At 40.7% G+C, this 11637-nt stretch overlaps 1 protein-coding gene across 3 annotated transcripts in view; it reads right to left on the reverse strand.

Moving 5' to 3' along the window:
• RHOH (ras homolog family member H) overlaps positions 1-7910 on the reverse strand; it is a 44258-nt gene extending 36348 nt beyond the window's left edge. For 2 of the 3 annotated variants that reach the window (XM_043604676.1, XM_043604702.1), the window contains exon 1: positions 7648-7910. The gene's annotated coding sequence lies outside the window, so the exon portion shown is untranslated. Of the gene's footprint in view, positions 1-2059; positions 3495-7647 lie in introns of those variants that run through there. The other variant, XM_043604684.1, reaches the window with a different exon arrangement.
• Positions 7911-11637: the final 3727 nt, after the last annotated feature.

The raw sequence follows: 11637 nt of genomic DNA on the forward strand, positions 1-11637 counted from the left end.
ACTTGGTGCTCAAAAGATATTAATTTCCAGCCTTCACCCATCAGCCCCATTTTCCTTTGAAAGGAGCACCGGCATTAAAAGAGTTACTTTACAGTTATCTCATTCCCAGCCAGACACCATATCATCTTCACTCTCATGTCCCCAGCCAAGTCTTAGTAACAATCATAATAGCTACATTTCTTCAGAGTTTATTTTATGCCAGGCACTAAGCTAAATGCTGCACACATTTATATTTCATGTTTATCCTTACAACAACTCTGACATAAGTATTTTCAGTTATTGGAGCTACTTTACAGATTTTTGTTTTTAATCTGAGGATTGGAGAAGTGAAGTAATGTGTCCTAGGTTCCCACAGCTCAGAAGCAATAGCACCAGGTTCAGCACAAGATAATCTGGCTCCAAAAGTCTGGATTCTTATTCACCATACTGTAGTTTTGTTATTACATGGATGCAAATATTTCACACTTCAGAAGAAAAAAAAAGTGCTCCAAATCATTAGGAAAAAAACACCAGCAGATCCATAGCATCTCAGTCAGACATGTGAAGGAAGTAACACATATTTCATGGAGTTTTTGGGTTGGCTTTTGAAGACTACAGGCTTGCTTGGTCAACCAAATCATTCTCCTAAGAGGAAGGCCACTTTAATACTTGATGATTGACCTGTAGTAACCAGAAATGGAGATCTTACAGGATCCCTGAGCCACACAAACCTTTCGTAGCATAAATGGTATGGTAAAGGAAGACAGTAAAGGGAAGGCCAATAGAAGATAAAAAGTAGTCCCCAAATGAAAAGACTCAGGGATCTCTGGGCTCCCACTCACCTGGAATTCTGTGAGTGCTATGAAAGCTCAGAAAAGGAGCCTAATGGCATAAGAAGACTAGAAAACTATTGAATGGAGTCAGTTCTGTTCAGCAGCCTCTCAAGGTCCTCTATAACTTGTCTACACCTGAGTTTTCCAAGCTTATTTCCTGCCAATATGTAAACAAATTTTCCTCTTTTGAGGGCCAGTCTCCTCAACTGGACTGCTCATCTCGTCAGTCTCACCTCTGTGCCTTTGCCCACACAATCCTCCCATGTGAATTAACCTCCACATTCTCCATCTACTCAAATCTCATGTTTTTCCAAAGCCATGTCTTCCAGACCATTCTTGCTTACCCTCAAACCCCCTTTCTTGGAACTCTTATAACTTACCACCCATGTAACCCCAGTAATCACTCAATTCCCCTCTGAATTTTACCTCTTCCTGAATTTTACCTCTTGCCATAACTACTAGATTATATGTTCCTTTGGATAGAGACTTCCTTATATTTTTCTTATATCCTCCACAGCACCAGCTAGGAACCAATAAATTATTATTGACTAGTTGTTGCTTGCTTGAATATTTCAATGGCAACTTTCATTTAGTGAAGTACCTTAAACTAGTGATTTCTCTACCTTCATTTAGCTATAACCCAGGCTATTGATGGTACCTCATAGCATGTCCCCAAATCAAACCACCTCAAAAACTAAATTTAATTTAATTCAATTTAATTTAAAAATAAATACTTATGCTTCATATACCACTTGTAGGAAGAGGACTCAAGCATTGGCAATAGGTGAAACAGACAAGCTAGAAATTCCAGCTCCAAATCCACATCATCTGGATTTGGGTTGGTTTCTTTTTTGATTTAGAACATTTTAAAGCTCTTATTTATACAACTGAGAGGATCTTTAAGTTTACTTATCAAACATAGGGTGATATTTCAACTACCCAAATATTTGAACTCAGTCATAGTCAATAACAAACATATGAATTCTCTAAGAGAATATCTGAATAACCAAAAACCAACTATTATAACTTGTAAAGTTTCAAAAATGATATGCATCTTTTTAGGATGGTGCGTGGCGGGGCGGGGGGATTGGATACCAGGGCAAGTCCCCGTTCCCCCATAATATGGTATCATACTTTACAACTATAGAAAAAGATAATTACTGTGTTTAGCCTAGAGTAAAGCTAAATACATTGGAGAGATTTCTTTTGACACTGAGGAACTATTTTTAAAGAAGCAAAAGTCTTACCTGTTGTAGAATGCCAAAGAAATTTCTTGACACCAAAATGACTGACTCCGGAAGTTAATTTGTTCAGTGCAGGTAAGTAAAAGCAAAAGCTGCCCAAGCGCTGTTATAAATTCCTCCAGGATCAACTTTTCCTTCCTCCCCAAGGATATAGCTGATTCACACTGGAAGAACCAAAACTATAAGAGTTGAGCTGGTAGAGAATCCAACCCAAGATGGTTGGGTTTAGTGTGCGTGGTGACTGAGGTGGCAGGAACAATCCGAATGTGACAATAGAGATTAGCAAGTTCCTGTGCATAAGTCAATTTCCTGTAGCTGGCTCCTCTGAAGAGGGGATTTCATTTGTGTGGGTTTATGAGCGTGTGTGTGTGTACGCGTGAGCGCGTGCGCGCACATGCATTTTTCTCCATGACAATATAAAAACTTTCCCAGAATAAGAGGCTTTTCCATTTCCCACCAACACAACACCTACGTAAAACTGAGGAAAGGAAGAGTGAAAAACCAAGATGATTCCTTAAGGAAATGAAATAAAGCAGAAGAAAGGAGAAAAAAAATGTCCACTCCTCTAACCGGTCTTAGTTAATTTAAGCTTAGGAAAAAAGTACCTTAGAACATAAACATCAACTTGGTGAACATACTAACTGTGGAGGGAAAACAGTAGGTGGATGGTTTGCTTTGATTTATTAATAACTATCAAATAATAATTTAGAAAGAACTGACTCAGCCATATCGAAAGCTCAAGCAGCCCCACAATGAATTTATCCTTTTTTGGACCAGCACCTGTGTTATGAGGTAGGTGACTGAGTTGTTTTCAGACTCCTCACAGTTTCATTATCTGCCTCCAAACACAAATTTACTTGTTTTGTCCTTCTGTGCAATCCAGGTGTAGAGACCATCTGCATTTAGATTATGGTGAAGTTGCCTAGACCAACAAATTTAACTTTCATGATGTGCTCACGATCCCCCATGCCTCAAATATCTGGATAGTCATAAATGCTACTGCCCAGGGTGAAATCTTGGTCAGAATATCTACATGCCATAAAGATAAAGTCAACTCCATTCAAACCAACAAATAGCTATGGAGCCCCGCTATGTGTAAGATTCAGTGCCGGGTGCTGGAGTAGGGTGGGAACACAAAGATGAACAAGTTGGAATCTCTCACTCACAATGGTCAAAATCAAATAAAGGAGGACACAGACATAAAAGAGATGCTCCAAATGAGGATTTATTTATAGATCTCACTTGAAAAAATCCTGGCACACAGGGGTCAGGGAAGAGGAAAGTGTGTGGAACCATTTTGGCAGTAAAATAGCCACTGAGCATTGATATGGATTCTCTCATAATATTCCAGGGAGCCTCACTGGCTTCCAGGAGGCCCCACAGAACAGAAGTATTATTTGAGGGTCATCCTCATCATTGTAGACTCAGAATCCTGTTATGCACCTGACACTGTACAAAGACCAAGAAGAAAAGCACAAAGACCAAGACAGATATATTTTCTGTCCTCACAGCACCTATGTCTTAATTGAGGGGTGGAGGATGAGGGACAAAAACATTCAAATATATGCAACCGTTACAAATTGTAGTGATTATTACAAAGGAATCAGGGAAGAAGGTGAGCTGGAGAGCGTGACAATATCTGTGTCCTAGAGGTGGCCAAGGAGGGCCTCTGTAAGAAGCTAACATTTAAGCTGAGACCTACAGCAGTGATTCTCCGTCCTGGCTAAAAATTAGAATCATCTGAGAAGCTTTTAAAAAATACCAGTACCTAGGCTCCACCCCTGGAGATTTCAGTTTAATTTGTCTCATTTGGAGCCTGGGTATTAATAAGACACACACACACACACACACACACACACACACACACCCTCAATCATTCTAATGTGCCGCTACTGCTCTAATGATGAGAAAGAGGGGTGTGGAGATAAAAGGAGGAAGGACATTCCGAGCAGAGATAATTTATATGTGCAAAGTCCCTGATGAAGGAAAGAGTTTGCTGTGTTCAAGGGAGTGGAAGAGGATTAATATGTCTAGTGTTCAGCAGTGGCAGGAATAAACAGTGCAAGACGGGCATTCTCAGAGAGGGACACACCATCACTAAGCCCATAAGAGACCCTTACATGAACGCAAGTGTCCATTTATTAATGTGCACTAAGAACTCAATCTGCTGGGTGAGATCCTTGAGCTCTCTGATGAGTATATTATCTCCTTCTAGAAAATTCTCCGTGGAAAGCCAGATCACCGCCATGATATTATTAGATAAGTAGAACATATAACTTGTGGATACCTTAGTTATTTACCTCTGGTTTTGTTCATCGAAAGATTTAGGGCAGCTTGTAAGGATACATATACCTTAGCAAGATAAAACCAATTGAAAACAAGAAATGAAAAGATGAGGCCAAGAGAAATGAAGACAAAGATTCTAAAACCAGAGGTGAGGTTGATACAGAAAAGATATGCCATGTGGTGCTAAGCTTTTAAGCAACCATATGAAATAACAAATTCTTCCACATAAAAAATTGAGTGCCCCTCAATAAAAATGACTATTTCTGAGACTACAGAGAAACGCAGCCCCTGAATTCTCATAGAGAGGACATAATGGCTGAAATGAAACACCATCTTTACGCTAAACACAGCCAGTGACAAGTTTTGCAAGGTGGTTCCTTACATTGCTTCTCAGTGCAGGCTGATTTCATCTCCTGAAACACTTGACTAAAAGCAATCCCAGGGTGCAAGTAGGGGAGGGTGTGCCGGAAGGGGGTGGTTAATACAGGGTGCGCTATCCCCGGGCACTGCTATGAGGTGCCAAATTAGTGCAGAGATGAAGATCAATTTCAGATTTCCTTCAGAAAATTGGGGATAGAAGAGTTTTCTCATCCAAGCTTCTAAAAGAATCGGGGCAGCAGTGACTTCAAAATTGGTCATACTTGCAGCAAGAGACCTAGGGGTTTTCTGTGTCCCCATTTCCTTTGAGAAAGTGGAGGAGTCGGGCAGGGACAGTGGCCTGCATGGACAACCCCCCTCCACCTGCAGGAGAAGGTGAGGCAAGACTCTGCCTTTGAGACACAAAGCAAGAGGTGCCATAAGCATGAGGCCTCAGGCCTTGTGCATTTTTCCACAAAAGGGGACGCATACTCCCAGGGTCAGGCCACGTGGGGTGTGTCTGAGGGTCCAAGCACTCCCGTCACATCCTGGACGGTGCTGGGAAGGGCATTGCTGGGTCTGGCTGCAAGACTGCCCTTTCCCGCTTGGCTCCCTGGCTGACCCCTCTTCTTCTGATGGACTGGCTCACTCTGTGTGTGTAATTTGTCGTTTCCGGTGTTCTCATATAGGTGTTGTGCTTCCTCCTGTTCTTGACGTGAGAAACAGTTTCTCCTAATGTCCCTCCCACACCTCTAATCTTCACATAGAGTTTAATCCCAGACGGTATTTTCATGGTAAGGGTGGGAGGGGGTTGGGGAGAGCTATCTAACTTTCTTCCTTTCCTGGAAATCTCTCTTTTTGGTTCTGTCCCAATCTCTCTTTTTCTCTCTTTCTCCCCCTCATTCTGTTAATAGACAGGGATACTGTTGGGGATGGAAGCAAATGACTTAAAATACACATATATACCACACATCCACAGACACACACACACATCCAGACCTCTCAGGGTGTCAGTTCTGATGCCTTGGGCCCAAGGTGGGGGAAATCCTGGGGAATTCAGCTATGGGTATGGGCCTCCTAGCAGAGAACAGACCCTATTATAAGCCGTATTCCAGGAACCCACCTCCCATGAGCTCCCATACCACCCATGTTGACATTGCCAGAGCCCTCACCAACAGTCTTATAAAGTCTAGTACTGAGGCCCTTGAGCCCTATGGCCTGGCCTTGCGCACTGGTGTATCTTAGGCACTGAAAAGTCATGCGAGAACCATTTGCTGAACGATAGACTGATTCTCTCATCTAATCCTCATGATGACTCTGTGTGGTAAACATTTTAAAATATGTTTTACAGACAAGGAGACCTCAGCTGGCTAAATGAAACTCTATGGCCTATGAAAGGGTGACAAAAGTTTTACCCCATCCAGCTGTCCTGGCTCTTCACACCACCGTGTCCCAATAGAGAGAGCTGGGCCGCTGAGGGGAGGGAGATTCAGCCAGAGCCCCCAGGCCACGGGTCCATTTTTCCTCTCTTGGGTACCCCTCCTCTGAGATTCCCAGGCAAACACAATCTGCTTAAGGTCAAGACTTGCTTTCTCAAAACACCTTCATTTGAAATGCCCTCTGATATGGCAGAAGAACAGTTTATTTTCTCTTTAACAGTCTCCTAAGAACAAGGGCCTCTTTTATTGAGGATTTTTAAATAATAAGACAAATGTCTGTATACCCTGAACTCAGGCATAAGTGGTATTCTTGCCCATTGCAAACACGTTTTGCCATTTATTCCCAAGAGGACTCTTAATGACAATGGTAATCGTAATGTATAGTAAAATCTTGGAGACCTTGCGATATCAATCATTTACTAAATTATTTCTGCCCTTGGTTAGTAAGATGCCTCTCCTTCTTCTTACTATTAGCTTATTAACTGAAATGATTTAGATTTAGTGGGTAGCTTTTAATGTTTACACAGACCCTCATCGGTGATATGCCACCTAATAAGATAAAATATTTCAGTGGGTTCTGAAGATGGATATAGGTACTAAAACCTTGTCTGAATGCTTTGAAACCCAGGGCATTGGTCATACTGTAATTATTTTTACCCAGCTCCCCACTGCGTGATAACTGTATTAAACCAAAACACGTATCCTTCTGATTGAGAGATTTCATGATGGGGATTGCAAAATGTTAGCCCTTCATAAAATAAAGAGGTTATTTCTGATGTATAATACATCAGTGTAAAATACATTCATAGAAAATACCCTTTAAAATTCTACATATTAAAATATCTTAGGAACGCCACAGGCTAGAAATCACATGAACAATTTCTTCCTTGCACATTTTAACTCGTTATAAACAACAGCCACATTAACCAGATAAGAATATCATTTCAAACATCTTCTAGCTTCTCTCTTATTGCCATAACCATAAAGACTATCACTTCCCCCGCCGTTCTTCCCATCATCTATCTTCTCTTTAACTGTTTTAATGCAACATGCTGCTTTTTGTGTTAGTGAATATTAGGTTCTCCGGATTCTCAACTGCCATTTTTATCCTGGTCTGTTTGCCCTGTGTAACTGTGTTTATCTAGCAAACATTTACATCCTGGTTCTTTTTATTGCAAAGCCATAATTCATAACAATGCAGGGTCTTGTTGAAGAAGATGATAGCACCCAAAGTAATCATTCAAACTGTGGCTCTAAAGTTATGGTACTTTTTTTTTTTTTTAACTGTTGGAACAGAGCTAATGTAGTCAAATGACCATTATCCTGCAAAGCAGTCACTTGGTAGTTGATGCACTTTTCTGACATTGCAGACATTAGTCAAAGCGCTTTTAGAAACGTTTACAATATCCTCCTGACACGGTTTAACAAACTACAAAAGAAAACCAAAATCACTACCCTCTGTTCACAACGTGTTTTTAACTCCAAATATAATCTGGCTTGGTCACCCACCTTATCCACTGGCTGAAGCTCCAAAGGCTGTCTCCCAAAATCAAATCCACCTGAAAAGGACAAAGATTTGCTATCATTGAAGAAACTTAAAAGAATGTGCCTCGGGTTCAGAGCAAATCCATAAGAGGAGCTTGAGACATGATGTAAGAGCAGTGTCTTTGGGTCAAGTGCATAAACTCCCATGGGACCCCTGCAAAGGGCGCAACATTCACTCTGATGCAGAAATTCTGGTTTGTTTAAAAAAGAGGAAGAAGGCCATCACTGCTTCTTCTCACATTCATATTTTACTCGTTGCCTTGATAGGGATCTTCAGTTTGGGCACAAACATCACAGGGTAACTGCAACTCAGCACACCTGCTCGGAGCGGGGGTTGCAAACGTTTCAGTTATAAAGCAGAGACCAGTGAGTGCTAACTTGCCATCTCTTCAAAATAACAGATCTCCTGCACAGTTCTGGAGGGAACAGGTTGAAGTCTGTACCCAAAGGTAATCTGACATTTTGGAGAAAGTATAAATTTGAATTAAGACCAGGCAAGATTCAAATTCCATCTCCATTTAATTGCAAGGATACAGCCCTAGTTGTCCCATCTGGAAAATAGGTATAATAAGAACTATCTTGGAAGGTTTTTTTGTAAAAAAGCTGTAAAGTCCTTGAAATGTAGGAGACACAAGTTAACATGGTGGCTATTATTTTTTTTTTTTTAGTTTTTTTAACGTTTATTTATTTTTGAGACAGAGAGAGACAGAGCATGAACGGGGGAGGGTCAGAGAGAGGGAGACACAGAATCTGAAGCAGGCTCCAGGCTCTGAGCCATCAGCCCAGAGCCCGTCGCGGGGCTTGAACTCACAGAGTGCAAAATCATGACCTGAGCTGAAGTGGGACGCTTAACTGACTGAGCCACCCAGGCGCCTCAACATGGTGGCTATTATTAGCCACTCTTGTTTTGGACTTTTGCCTTCTGGAATTTTTTCCTCCATCTCTCTCCCCTCTTTGAATAACAAGTGTTAATTTTCATAATTTGAGAAGCTTTGCCAGTGCCCAAATTCTGGTTGAATAAAGTCATACAAGCTTACACATCATGGATAGGATTCCAATATCATGTGTTTATTGTCTCAACAGTTTAAAAGGATCTAGAATTTTTTTAAAGTAATCTCTGCTCCCAACATGGGGCTCCCAAGATCGAGTCACATGCTCTACCAGCTGAGCCAATCAGGTGCCCCAAGGATGTAGAAATTTTAAAATCAAGTTGTTAATGGTACTTTATTTTTTATGTGTAATCAAAACAATCACAGAATCTTCAGACATGCCTTCTGAGGTCATCTGTTCATCCACTACACTGTTCACTCACCTAAGATAAGTGAAATTTTTCCTTTCTTGTCTCATTCAACAAATATTTATTGAACACTAGCTATAATATTCATTAAGCACTGTGCTAGGCCCTCAGAAGACAGCAGGGAACAATAACAATCACAAAGATAGCCTGGTCTCATGAGTTTGCATCTACTGGAGAGACATGCAATGAACATAATTTAGTAATATAGTATGTTACAGTGTGCTAATTACTAAGAAGAAAAAGCAGAAAAGAGGGATAGAAAGCTTGGGCAAGATGCATATTCAAATAGGAAGGTTAAGAAAGACCTCAGCCAGAAGAAGAGGGAGGTAAAGTCTGTTTTTTAAAACATCCAATAGTGATTTTAATGTTTAATGGTCCTTAACATCAGCATACATCCTCAGGTTTAATGAGACTTTGCCTTCTGCTCACCGTTGGAAGACTTGCTTCCTCATGTACCCACTTTGGCAAGGGGGATCTGACTGCCCAGCTCTGGGAGACAGCCCTCCCAGACTGGAAGGGGGGACTTGTGGGTACTCTCCTCTCAGCTCCAACCCTCCACTTTGCTTACTTCTCCTCCTTTCTGCCCTGAGTCTCTCCTCTGAATCCTTGTAAGTCATTTTGTGATGGACTGCTGACATCTAGAGAGAAATATGACCAAAGCCAAACACCTAGTAGAAAAATCCAAGGTGGTAGGAGCTTTTTAAGACAGTGTCACAAAGCTGCCTTGTCCTTCAGCTTGCTATTCTCTGCTCCCATGATCTTTTTAACCAACTCATAATAATAATAATGATGGTCACACTGACCTACCATTTATTGAGCATTTAACACGTGTCAGTTAAGCACTTTATACAAATTTTTTTTTTTTTTTTACTTAATCATCCCAACAAGTATGAGGTAGGTACCATTGTTATCCCCATTTGCAGAGGAGGAAACCAAGGCACAGAAAGCTTAAGTATCTGCTTCAAGATTGCTCAGGCAATAAATGGCATGGCCTGATTCTATAAACCATTTTTGCAATGGTAGCCAGTTGAATTTTGCCAATATCTTTAGTACCCTTATCTACAGTATACAGCTATATCATTTAAATGTTGGTTATTAGGAAGGTCTCCCATTCCAGGCGGATATCCCAATCTCCCAGCTTATTTGCCTGAATTTCACATGGCTTACTGAAGAAGACGGATTTTCTTTTTTTTTTTAATTTTTTTTTAATGTGTATTTATTTTTGACAGAGAGAGAGAGACAGAGCGTGAGCGGGGGAGGGGCAGAGAGACAGGGAGACACAGCATCCGAAGCAGGTTCCAGGCTCTGAGCCCGTCGCGGGGCTAGAACTTACAGACCACGAGATCATGACCTGAGCTGAAGTTGGACACAACCAACTGAGCCACCCAGGCGCCCCAAGAAGACTGATTTTCAAAAGTCATCATTATTCTCATCCCCCCCCCCAAAAAAATATCTGAAATATTTTCCTTCACCCTCTCCCTGTGCCTTGTGCTCTTAAAGAATGGTTGTTTCCTTTGTCTTTTTTTTTTTTAAGATGCCTCTCATTTCCTCTTAGTGTATAGGCATGAATGCTAGACATAGTCATTTTTAGATGCTATTTTTATTAGCTATTACCACTATACAAGTAGGCCAGAGGAATTTCAGCCACTATTGAATAATGGTACTGACAATGTGAAGGACAAGTGTAAAAATGGCTCCATATGCACTACTGAATACAGTTCTGGAAGCTGTTAACAGATATATACTGATTTATAGAAGAGACACATTACTGTCTTCTGAAAATTACACAAAACTAGAATTGATAGGGCTTATCAGTTCATAATTTGATCAGGTGGCTTTCTTAAATGAATAAAATGCATCGTACAGGAACAAATAACAAACACAAGGAATTCAGGGCATGTTATGGGTTGAAAATAAAATGACCAGTGGTATTTTAATTACATAGAGCAGTTTAAAATTTTGTTTGCACAAATGCCCAGTTTGTGTGTAGATTTGGCTTTAGATGAATGTAATTTCATGTTTTCCGTTTTCCTTTTTGTTTTAAGATTCTACGCACACATTAGGGCGCGTAGGTGGTTCAGTCGGTGAGCCTCCAACTCTTGACTTTGGCTTGGGTCATGATCCCAAGACCATGGGATCAAGCCCCGCTTCCAGCTCCGCACTGAGCACGGAGTCTGCTTAGGATTCTCTCTCTCCCCCTCTCCCCTGCTTATGCTCTCTCTCTAAAATAAAAATTAAAAAAAAAAATATTCCATTCACACATTAAAAATGGTTGAAGAAAATCAGCTGGGGACCTCCTTAACCTCACCAGAAAGTAGCATATTCCTTAAACTGGTGTTTATTTCAACAAGAAAATGTTACATTTGATCTGTTAGCAAATCTGGAATGATTTGGCCAGAGCCTTGGGAAGCCAGATTCAGACTAACATATTCCATCTTCCTTACCAATTAACTTCTTGTCTTAGAAATATCCACTGCTCAAATGATAAATGTTGAGTCAACTAAGCAAAATTGTGAATTCCATTCACTTTACTACTGATGCAACATTCATGGACAGAACAAGCTCGAAACATCTGTGTGAATGTTTGTACTTATTTATAAAGTGCAATTTGGTCCGTAGATTAAAAAAAAAAAAAAAGAACATCATGTCATCCAGCT

The sequence above is a fragment of the Prionailurus bengalensis genome, chromosome B1, assembly GCF_016509475.1.
Source record: "Prionailurus bengalensis isolate Pbe53 chromosome B1, Fcat_Pben_1.1_paternal_pri, whole genome shotgun sequence".
Classification (NCBI taxonomy): domain Eukaryota; kingdom Metazoa; phylum Chordata; class Mammalia; order Carnivora; family Felidae; genus Prionailurus; species Prionailurus bengalensis.